The 12107-nt window shown below is 40.5% G+C and overlaps 1 protein-coding gene across 18 annotated transcripts in view; it reads right to left on the reverse strand.

The window, feature by feature from the left end:
* Nucleotides 1-7655, reverse strand: part of LOC139566482 (bromodomain adjacent to zinc finger domain protein 2B-like) — an 82580-nt gene extending 74925 nt beyond the window's left edge. For 15 of the 18 annotated variants that reach the window (XM_071387705.1, XM_071387703.1, XM_071387711.1 and 12 more), the window contains exon 1: nt 7466-7655. The gene's annotated coding sequence lies outside the window, so the exon portion shown is untranslated. Of the gene's footprint in view, nt 1-6975; nt 7384-7465 lie in introns of those variants that run through there. The other 3 variants (XM_071387714.1, XM_071387713.1, XM_071387704.1) reach the window with 2 other exon arrangements.
* Nucleotides 7656-12107: the final 4452 nt, after the last annotated feature.

Raw genomic sequence — 12107 nt, forward strand, 5'->3', positions numbered from 1 at the left:
TAGCCCATCCCAGCCTTGTGCAGGTCTACAATTTTATCCCTGATGTCCTTACACAGCTCTCTGGTCTTGGCCATTGTGGAGAGGTTGGAATCTGTTTGATTGAGTGTGTGGACAGGTGTCTTTTATACAGGTAACGAGTTCAAACAGGTGCAGTTAATACAGGTAATGAGTGGAGAACAGGAGGGCTTCTTAAAGAAAAACTAACAGGTCTGTGAGAGCCGGAATTCTTACTGGTTGGTAGGTGATCAAATACTTATGTCATGCAATAAAATGCAAATTAATTACTTAAAAATCATACAATGTGATTTTCTGGATTTTTGTTTTAGATTCCGTCTCTCACAGTTGAAGTGTACCTATGATAAAAATGACAGACCTCTACATGCTTTGTAAGTAGGAAAACCTGCAAAATCGGCAGTGTATCAAATACTTGTTCTCCCCACTGTAGGACAGACACTTCAAAACATACTTCCTTTTCATTCTGTTTGTTTATGTATGAATCTGTTATTCAACGTGTTTCTATGGACTACTAGATGTAAGGCCAAATTCAATGTTTCATCAAATAATTTTGGTATATATTTTATGATACCTAGAGGGGTCCTAAAATTCCAAATCAAATGGTATGACCATCTTAAAACAATTCCATATGTTAGCTTAGTAGAAAACCAGGCCCAGGCCCTGGGTATTCAACTCTTACACTGTGAGATCCGGAGCCTGCTGGTTTTCTGTTCTACCAGACAATTAATTGCACACACCTGGTGTCCCAGGGCTAAATCAGTCCCTGATTAGAGGGGTACAATGAAAAAAAGCAGTGGAACTGGCTTCGAGATCCAGTGTCGAGTTTGAGGGCTCTAGGGGGATACAATACGTATATCTTCAGTAAAAAGACAGGCGCTGCTGATAATACTGCCATCGTCGTCAAGGCAGAGGACATGTATGTATAGCCCATGTATCTGATGCTGTCTGGCCAAAAAGAGTATGGCATGTCATTCTCTTTTTAGCCAGAGAGCATCAGATACATGGGTTACATATAGTAAGACAGAGGGGCGCTGTTTCACTCGCTCGGATGCTTTCTCCAGTGAAATAGTTTCATCCACTTGTGAATCGAAGGAAAGGTGGCGGGGGCACAGTGCACTGTTCGGACGCTAGGATTATTTGGATGAACGTGCGAAGACTGGCCCCTGCCTGGGGCCTCCAAATCACTAAGTACGCCCCTGAAGTGTAGTCCTATTATCTGTGAATCAGCTCTAGTACAATACAACTGACACATGCATCTGTCTGCTGCATGGATGTAGCCTAGGCCTAAGATCTCTTTACTCCTGCCCTACTCATCCAAATGCAAGCAGGACGGTTTACAAAGAAGACCTTCCACTGTATGGTTACTGCTGACCAACACAAATTAGGCTATTTCATTTCTGAACAGATTCCCTTTCCCCCCCATCCCTCTACATCCTTGTCAGTTCTTATGGCGCTCAGTTAAAATGTAATATTTAAAATTCTGGCTAGGTTGCAGCAGTCTGCCAGCACAGCTAAAATGAAAAGCCTTTGTGGCAGCAGTGACCAGATTTTAAATGCTGGACGATCAATAAATAAAAGGTTGATTGTTGAAGCACAACCTCAGAGTGTGTGTGTGTGTGCCTGTGTGTGTGTGCCTGTGTGTGTGTGCCTGTTTCCTTTTAACAGCCACCGAGGGGCTACTCCATGCTCCTCAATCCTGCAACCAGCTGTCCTAGTATGATGAACAACATTGACCGTCCCCGGCACCACCACAATACAAAACCTTACACAATTCCCATTCCCACATCCAAAGATATTTCTATCCTCAATGCCAACAACACTTCAGAATTCCCAGCATGTGAGAGATACTGCAGATACGTGAATAGAGCATGAAGGCTGCACACTATTTTAGTAGAGAATGTAAAAGGGTGATAAGCCAACCGAACAGGCCTAGGCTAGGCTATACCACGATTGGTATTTCCAATAGCGTCCCCATTATCACAGTAGGCAGGGACTCAATCACTGGAGCATTCCAGCCACAGCACGCACAGGCAATATGACAATCTCCCGGAGGGGCAAAAAGAAATGGATGGCTCGCAGGAGAAGACCACTAAAAACAAGCCCTAATGGTGTCGACTCTAGTGGATTGCTCCTTACGCATAGCTTAGGATATACACTCCTTCAGATGATGTCATTCGAAAGCATCAACCTTGGACCCACTCTGAAGGACTCGTGTTGAGCAGAGCTGTGGTTTATCCGACTCTTCTGTCATAGGGTATCATGCCATACACGTTTAGCATGGCTACAGACAAGACAGAGCGGCTGGCGTTAAGCAGTAGGCCTAGCTAATCTACTACTAGGCTATGAATGGAACCATGTTGTTTTGGGGGGAAAGGATAGTCTTCTGTAGCCTATACTTGGCACAGTTCCTACATCAGTTAGCCTAACCGACGCTCTTAGATCTCATCAGGCTATCAGCATCTTATATTGAAGTGTGCTCATTTGGGACAGAAGGAAGGAAACTGTAAGGCCTAATACCTGGCTACTGTAAGCAATAGCCTACAGCTGAAATTAAAGACAGGTTTTTGTCTCTGCCTCAAACACCCTCACAAATCAAGTCAATAGGCCTGGTTTTCCCTTTGTGACTGTTTTGAGAAAACGGGCTGGTTTTATGATACAGTACAAAGAAGGAAGAATGAATCGACAGACAGGCTCGCCTACTCCTTTATAGACTTTCTGCAGAGCTCAAGGACTTTGAAAATGAGGCGTTACTTGAGGGAGAAATCAACCTCTTCACCTTGCTAGTGGAACAACAAGCATCCTGACAGACAGACCATGGAAAAAATAACCTTGAGTTTCATTAAGGAAATTCTCACATTGAATGATAAATAGGAAGAAGCCCAGGGGACGGACAACAAAAAGACCTAAGCAGCTAATCGCCTCCCTTTCTCCCAAACATGGCCTCCGTGTCTTTGGTATTTCAGAAACAAAGTGAACTTGGCGTGACCTGGTTGTACAAAAGGCATTTATGCTACTATCTGTGGTCTATGAAAGCACCAATAACACATGGATTATTTGTACGTGTTAAACAAGCCAGACTGCTGTAAAACTGACATCTGCTTGTACCAGTAATGCTCCCCTTGACACAGTTACTTTCAGTTTATGTCACAAACTGAACCAGGCCACCATAGATGCCCATGGTATGTTCTTGCATATTGCCGACATTCATCTTGCATACTACCACCATGTTTGTAAAATGGATGTGTGGGCTATAACGTAGGCTAGGCTATGTAAAAATGCTATGTCGATACTATATCTCAACTTAATGTAATGTACAGTGTGACTAGAATAGCAAAGTGAAGGTGAAGTAGGTCATAGGAGCACTAACAAACCTGCCCTACCAACTACTGGCGTTAACTTATAGGCCTCTGTCAACAGTTGTGCTAATGAGTATAGACTACACATGGTGCAAGTAACATTTTCAGACATGACAGTTACCATGCACAGTAACAAAGGTTTAATAGCCAACAATAATAATCGGCATTAGCCTAATTAAACATTTTGGATTTTAAGCCAATTCCTGCATCGCTACAGGGCCATCAATTTCACCACGCATCTTTATAAAAGCCTCTGTCTAGTTAGTACTTGACTTCGGAGAAGTCATGTGTGTGAGAGAGCTTGAAGTAAACACAGGGATGGAGGACTCAGTGGCAATCCAGCTTTAGGTAATTAGGCTCTGGTTGATTAATTTCACATAACACAAAACAGACTTTACTTCCTCTTTAGAGTTGAAAACTTAAAATAAGTGTGAACAACACACCACCACCACAGTGCACTACAGTGCAGTTCATAGACTGCACCCAACTGTTCGTTCCCTTACCACACATAAGATCTGTTTACAGAAGCTAATCAATCTCTGTGTAGGCCATACAAAACAACATCAACAAGAAAATCAATGCCAGAAACAAACAATGTAGGCCTTCGTTTCTAGGGTTACAGTAATAAATGCTTCATTACAGTGTCTCACAAACAATGAAGGGAAACATTGAAACTAGCACAAGGAGATTCAGTATAGGAATATAGCACGCTAATCAAATTCAGTGCACACTGCAATCAGCGACAGCCGTGTGGGCATTGCGTTTAAGATCAATTCAAAGAGTGGTAGCGTTGATAGCGACAAAATGTTTGATTGTTGACTGGATAACCATCCTCACCTCATTTCAAAAAGACAAAAAAGTGGTGGACACCAAAGCAGGCACGTTCCTCTAACATTATTACCCCTAATTTCAATAGTACAGGATTAGACAGAATAGACTTGTGTGCATATGGGATTGTCTGTAGAAAAGCTGTCCAAGTTTTGTCCGTTTCAGCACCCCCAGACACAGGGGCTCCTAAACCTAATTTCTCCTAATCAGCTTAGTCAATAGCAACCATTTGGTGCAACGTTGGGCAGACATGCAAATAGGGCTTAAACATGCCTATCTTTAATTCCTGAATGTTCAAGTCAAGCGGAAGTCCTTTTTATCTCCTGGCAAAGAAAAGAACATTCTGTGGGGGGGAGAGGAGAGGTGAGGGGGGGGGGAGAAAGAAGGCAAGGGGGAGAGAGAGAGAGAGAGAGAGAGAGAGAGAGAGAGAGAGAGAGAGAGAGGGGAGGGGAGGGGGAGAAAGAGAGAGAGAGAGAGAGAGAGAGAGAGAGAGAGAGAGAGAGAGAGAGAGAGAGAGAGAGAGAGAGAGGTGGAGCACTACAGTTACATTGTTTTGCTTCTCTTGGCCAGGCATGGAGACATCCCTGATTTGAGTGTGCTTGAGGTAGCACAGTTTGCTTCCATTTCAAACCAACATCACAAACAAGCCCTGACAGATTTGTTCTCTCTCACTCGCATTATGGGGAAACACACAGCAACACAAGTATATTAGTGCTCCTCTGCCCTGTTCTGCTGTGTGTGTGTTCAACTGCAGCACACACACACACACACACACACACACACACACACACACACACACACACACACACACACACACACACACACACACACAAAAGAAGCTAACAATAGACATTTGTAATAGCGGTGGAAAAATGGGAGAGACTGTTCCGTTTCAATTCACTGATACCACTAATGGCTTCTTAGCAGCTCCATGAAATCAAGCAGCTGTCATGTCCATGCATCAGCACAGGGAGAGGAGAGGAGCCATTCCCAGAAGGAAAAAGGCATCGCGCCTCCCTCAGCAAGGATGTTTGGCTAAACATCTGCTCCTGTGCACTTTAGCTTAGCAGCAGTAAATATCCAAACAAAGAGGGTGGGAGGTGAAATGATTAGATTTCCTATCACAAAGCATCATTGTTGTTTTGTTTTTTTTACAACAACTGCTTGTGAGACGACAACTGAGATCCATTTTAAAGACTATCCCACAGGGATATGGTGGATGGATGCTCACCAGAACAACTGATGATGAGAGTATAATCTCTAGTGTGACAGGAGAGTCTTTGATGATAAACTAAATGGTTTGTTACTTTAGGTAGCCTACGTTTGGAATCTTTCCTCCGCTATAACATCAACAAAACAGACAAATGAACCCATGATAAAAAAAAACTCAAATTCAGCCTACTGTCATCACTACCTACTGTCTCTGTCACACCTCTGCCATCTTCTCAGAAATGAGCTTTACAATGACGAGACGGTGGATAACGACTAGGCTACATATTGTTCAATAGTGCCTACCACTTATGGCATGACAATTAGGCCCAGACCTATAGTCATCTAAGGTGAACATTGTGTTATTACCGGTAGATAAGCCAAGGCACACAATCTTTGCCTTTTATTTGTAAACAAGTGTCAACGACTCCCACATTGCAAAGGGGAGTAAGCAAACGGGAAGAGAGGGGAAAGGGGAAAATACTAATAATACTTTGCTTGACTAATTAAAAGTTGTCATTGGTATGAACATCCATAGCTGTTGATCAATGTCTAAACGTATTAGACTACTTGGTTATTAGTCCATTCGACAATATATATTTTTAAATGCAATTACAAAAAATATGATGATACACTGGGCTATGTGTCATAACATCATTCTGATATAGCATATTTATTCTAATCGATTATGATTAGCCTATTGCCTAATTCCAGCGGTTGAACGTTTAAAACACATAATGTGTGCTATTCATGTTATTGAATAACAGTGTTGTGACAAATAACACCTTTATCAAAGTGTCATTGATAAACTAGAAAAAGTGCATGCAGAAAAACCCTAACCAAGTCCAGTGAGAAAAAAAATCTAGGTTAAAAGGGCAGTTTGCATGCCATCTCCACCTGTCACTACGGTATTAAAACACACCGTTTGTGTTTTCTGCGCGTTCAAAAACACGCATCCGATTATTGCAACACTGTATAATGTCACTGTAACATTGTAGCTGAATCCCACTCTTCTTCAAACGTAACACCAAATTGTTACAACTCAAGCCTTCCAATCACCGGCTAATGTTGGCTACATTTTTCTTAAACTTCACATGACGTCATCGTCTACATTTCTTTCCGAGTCTAGTTTAAACTTTCTCTATGTAAAACATGGATACGTTTCCTTCAAGCGTGGGGTGCTTAGGGAATTTAAATCAACCAAGATGGCGAAAGGCTTGTTGTTTGGAAGGGTAGAAAAATGGAGGATATTGTAATATACACAAAGGGATACATTTCAACAACTCGGCCAGGCAGCAGCTGCTTCTTGTTTGAGGAAGCAACAAAGATAGCTTTAGCCAGTTGTAAAAAGAGCCTGAAACTCGACAAAAACATCAAACTGATTTTACTAATAAGATATGTAATTTTACCTGGCAAACCATAACACAATCTGTTCTATAGTTAAATCAAGTATTTATGTTTATGCTTACTAATTATTTTATTTTCGCATTGAGGAGCTATTAGCTCGGATTTTGCCCTGTCTGTAAACGGACAACTAAATAGACCAAAGGTAGCTTGTGCTCCCTACCTTCATTGACTCCCACATCGTTCCTTTAAATGTGCACAAAAAATACTAGCCAACTTATGTACAACAGTGGGTAAAAACATCTTCAAAAAAGTTTTCCTGAACTAAATAAAACAGTTTTTATTTAAAAAAAATTATAATAGAACAGTTCAATTAAAGCGCACGAGAGAGGACACAAAGACGATTCCGACTATCAGGTCACAACTAGCTTGATCTGAGCAACGACAAAAACACTCCGTTTACTCTAGAAAACAACTTTGATGTAGCCTATTATTTTGCCATGCAGTAAAGGCGCACATGCCGATTGCTTAGAATAACATTGTATCAATTTGATAAGTTTCTATCAATCTGCAGTTGACGATTGAGGGACACACGCAGTAAGCAAAGAAACTACAGCTCGCCTCGCGAAACAAATCAAGCCAGCTACATCGCTTGTTCTATGATATAACAGACCGTCTTCTTTACCCCCACCTTGAAATAAGAGAACACTTACCTTTAGTTTCGACACTAATACTTATTTCCAACGGGATTTTATTTCAAGTAATACTTCGTGTAGCCTTCTAGCCTCTTTTCGATTTCGTTTTGAAAGAGGCCGGTAACAGATGATAAAGAAAGGAATTGGGCAGTAATTGAGTCTCGGTGTGAGTGAGTGTGTGTGTTAGTTACTAACAGCAGATTGAAGGAGACTCTTCTCAAGGTTTATTCAGCTCCACTTCAAGGAACCAATGTGACGTCAGCTTACATGCTGCCACAAAAGAAAACTTGTATTTGACATTAATAGAGATCAATGTTTGTTTTACTTAGGAAAACAATAAGACAGTTGAACTATGATTAGGGCTACACCATATGCTAATGTGACAGGGAAAAAAGAAAACCAAACAAAAGCATCTATTGATTCAAGGATGAGGAATCTTATTGGCTTGTTTTGTTTGTTTATTTTTATTTTTTTAAAGTTATGTAATTGGTTATTCATCATCATTGATATTATTAATAGATGACCTGCATAATGCAAATTTTTTTTTTAACTGTGCATTGCTGTTTTAAAACGCACGCATGTGAGGAATTGAAATGAATGCTCAAAATGTGTTTGATCATCATTTGTGACAGTACATGTGATGCTCAAATTTAGTTAATATTTAATATTAACTCTCACATTGTGTCATTCCTAATCTTGGGACAGGATAAACAGTGATACTGCTGCCCAAATCATTATGTGTGTTTTCATAATCTGTTTAGGTTTATAGTGACAGATGAACCCTCAAAAGATAATCCTATGTGATCAAAGTATCCCCTTTATGTCACTTCCAATGATTTACAGCTAGAATAAGTGGGAGGTACTTGTGCAAATGTTGCCTTTTGGTTTTCAAACAGAACGCACTTGCAAAACAGAAAATGGCAAAGACACAACAGCCATCTGTGTGCCTAATTGTACGCTCTATACCTCTGTCTCTGAACACATAACAAGCAACAGGCTGAGCACGGGCCCTGTGACCCAGACAAGGGTTTTAGTCAGTCAGACAGGGGTGCAGGCAGCCAGATTATTTCATTGAACTGGAAAACAACAAGGGGAGGAGTGGTTAAAAATGGAATGGGTACAACTGCTCTGCTCTGTTTACATGCCCCTGGCCCCACCCTTAATTTGTTTTGCTGTTTTCACATGTTGAGCTTAAATTTCACATGTGAAACCATATTTTCACATGTATAAAATGTAGACTTCACATGTTAACACCACCTTTTCACATTTGAGGAGAATGACATGTTTTCACCTCACAGGTGAATTGCAGTTTCAGGTGACATTCGCATTTTACATTTTTTTTTGCGGGTTTCACATGTTATAAACGTGCACATGTGAAAATTTGCTGTGTAGTTTTGTGTGAAAAACATTCACGTGAAAATGTACTTCCACATGTGGAATTGCACGTTTAAATGTGGAATTCAATCACGTTTAAAAATCTAATTTGCAGGTTCACAAGTTTAAAAAACTCCATGTGAAAATCTCACATTCACACGTGAAAATCACATTTGCAGTTTCATATGCGAAAACGTCCACATGTGATTGTTTTTCACCTGAACTTGAAATTCCACATGTGAAAAACAACGACATGCAAAAATCGAATTTGCAGTTTTATATGTGAAAAACGTTCATGTGAAAATCTCACTTTCACATGAACGTTTTTCACATATAAAACTGCAAATTCGATTTTTGCATGTCATTGTTTTTCACATGTGAACTTTCAATTCTACATGTGAAAGTCCAAATCAAATGAATAGTTTCACATGCAAGAAAACTCCACATGTGAAAGTATTTAGCAAGTTCACATGTGGGGTTGAAATAATGTTATTCTCATCACATGTGAAAAGATGTTGCAATAACAATGTTGCAGTAACAATGTTTCCACTGGTGGAATTACGGTGACCACATCTAAAAAGCCCAAACGCGGGACAAGGGAATGATTTTGCAGGACATTCGTGGAACAGTGGACAGAATAAAACATTTTCGGACAGGTTAACGGGTCACGTTTAAATGGCGACATAGTTCTGCCGTATGAAGGCCACTTTGTGTTAAAGGGGCATTCCTTAGTTGGTACATCTATTTTTGGACTTATAAATTAATGATATGTACCCATTGATTCTTGAACAATGTAACGTATTTTGCCTCATCAGCTTAGTTCAACTGTCCTACCCCATCAGAACCCCAAATATAAGCTTGTTTTACTCCAATGTCTGTAAACAAAGTATATTTAAACAGCCACTCTATAGCCAAAAAACATGGTTTAAACTATCATTTTGAAATCATCGATGGTCTGTCCTTGCATCCATAGCATAGTCTACGGATTTGAGAGTGGTTGCATTTCTCCAGCCCCATCACTCAGTTTTTTACTGAAACTGTGGCGGGGAGAACAATTTGTTGATGTTTCAATTAAGGATTGCCGCTTTAAACACCTTTAATCGAGTAATAGTGTTATTATATGGTGCAATCCTCTAGACTGAGTTACATTTGTGCCATTAATATCAATGAAAACTTCTGAAGTCGAGGGGGGGGTTCAAGATGGAAAAATGTGGAAATTAAAATTACTAAATGCACATGTGTTTTTTCCCCCATGTGATTTTTTCATGTGTTTTTGTTGTTGTAAGGGCACCCTCTCACCATAGAGATGCTAACCACTCAGAGGATGAAATGAGGAAATGAGAATAGAATAGAGTGCTTCCTTTGTGTCACTTAAGGCAATATCTATGAATCCCTATGTATCACAAGAGAGCCATAATATTGTGCCTGATTTAAAACATTTGTTTGAAAAGAGCATTAACTTAAAGGAGTCGTAATTAGGTGATATCTAGGATGCATTACTAAACTAACATCATCTAAACACTGAAAATGACTATTGCAATCACCTAAATGCAAGTCATTTGCGATAATAATTTGTCTCTAAAAGAAAACCCATCTACACTCCAAGGACAAGCACCAAGCACATGGCAATGAACACAGTTAAAAGAAACGTGAAGGTCCATGGACAGTCCCCCCTAGCTGAATTTAGAGGATGACCACCGAACGCCCTTCTTCAGCTATTGAAACGTAAAGCCATTTTATAAGCTCCTTCTCCATGCTCTTTGGCCATTGATTTTCTTTCTCCCCCTCCTCTCCATTACCTGTTGAGATGGGGGTTGGTTGCTCCTCACACACACAGTGCTGTGGCCAGTGGCAACGGGTGAATTATCCCTCCCCCGCATCATCATCAGCAACCAGGGACTGACAAGACATGAGAAATGACAGTGGCTGTGTTTGTCATACGGTAGCAGCAAGACGCAGGGAATTTTAATTGCATTGGAGAATCTTCATTAAAGAGAGCACAGGGGGGCGGGTACGTGGGGTGCTAGAGGTGGTGGTGGAGGGATGGGAGGGAGAGGGGTTGTATGTGCACCTCTCTGAGATGCATCATTAAAAGAAGAAGCACTCTTTGCCTGCCCGGGTAGCCTGGCTGGGTCCTCTTTGCACACACTGAGAACATTGTCCCTACGTTGGTCACTTGTAACATAATAAGTGCCAGCACGATGACTGCAATGCGAGCAAGCACACTTCAGGGTGGAGAGGGGAGGGAGGGGGAAGGGCAAACAGGTTGTCTGTCTATGTCTTGATTAGAAAGTATAATGAGCCACTAAAATAAACTGCTAAAGAAGATCTCTCCTGAGACTGATGCAAAACAAATTATAATGTGGGGATTTGGATTTCATTATTATTGTTCTATTAGTCCAAGGAAAGACAGGGACACCCATCAGGAGAGAGGGGAGCGGGGAGCTGTGCTTGCATTGCATTTATTGATTTTAGCCTGAGACACATTCAGGGAATACAGATTCATCTCCTCTGTAGCTTACACTAAACCCCACTCACTCCCTCCTGGTTTCCATTAAACACAGAATCCTTCCAGCAACACAGAGGAGTTTCATTTCAACGACACACATTTTCTGCGAGAGCTGAAAACAAGGTCCTCGCTCTTTCTCTCTAACTGAAAAACTGGCCCTCAGGTTGTCTTTCGACATAATTGAATTAAAGTCCTCTTGTTATGCCCCACATAAAGGCACTGAATGAATAAATAGCCACTAACTGAAATTAAGAGAACAGTCTCTTTATATTTCTGCCCCTGAACAAGGCAGTTAACCTATCGTTCCTAGGCCGTCATTGTAAATAAGAATTTGTTCTTTTAACTGACTTGCCTAGTGAAATAAAGGTTAAATAAAAAGAAAATAAATATTGTGTTATATCAATACAGACAAGCACAGTTGATACCTTGTACTCCTTTCAGTTAAGTCCACCAACAGTACTACACTAGTGGTACTTTTAATCTACCGTATTAAATCAATTTACAAAAGCCATAAATCTATTAGCTCTATCGTGCTAATTTCTGTCTCGTTTGTAACATTCCTCCAATAGCCTACATCTTCAGTAAGCCTAGAACTGGTTTGATTGTGAAACGTAATGATTAAGAAAGACAATGAATTGAACTGTATTGTTGCAACACCAAGGGACCAATAAAGAACATAATAACACATTAGTTATGTCAGACAAGTTGTTTACATACAATATTCCTTTTTAAGATCCACATTTGCATTTCAAATATCTAATGAACGCATTAACATAT

This window comes from Salvelinus alpinus, chromosome 38 (assembly GCF_045679555.1).
Source record: "Salvelinus alpinus chromosome 38, SLU_Salpinus.1, whole genome shotgun sequence".
Lineage (NCBI taxonomy): Eukaryota > Metazoa > Chordata > Actinopteri > Salmoniformes > Salmonidae > Salvelinus > Salvelinus alpinus.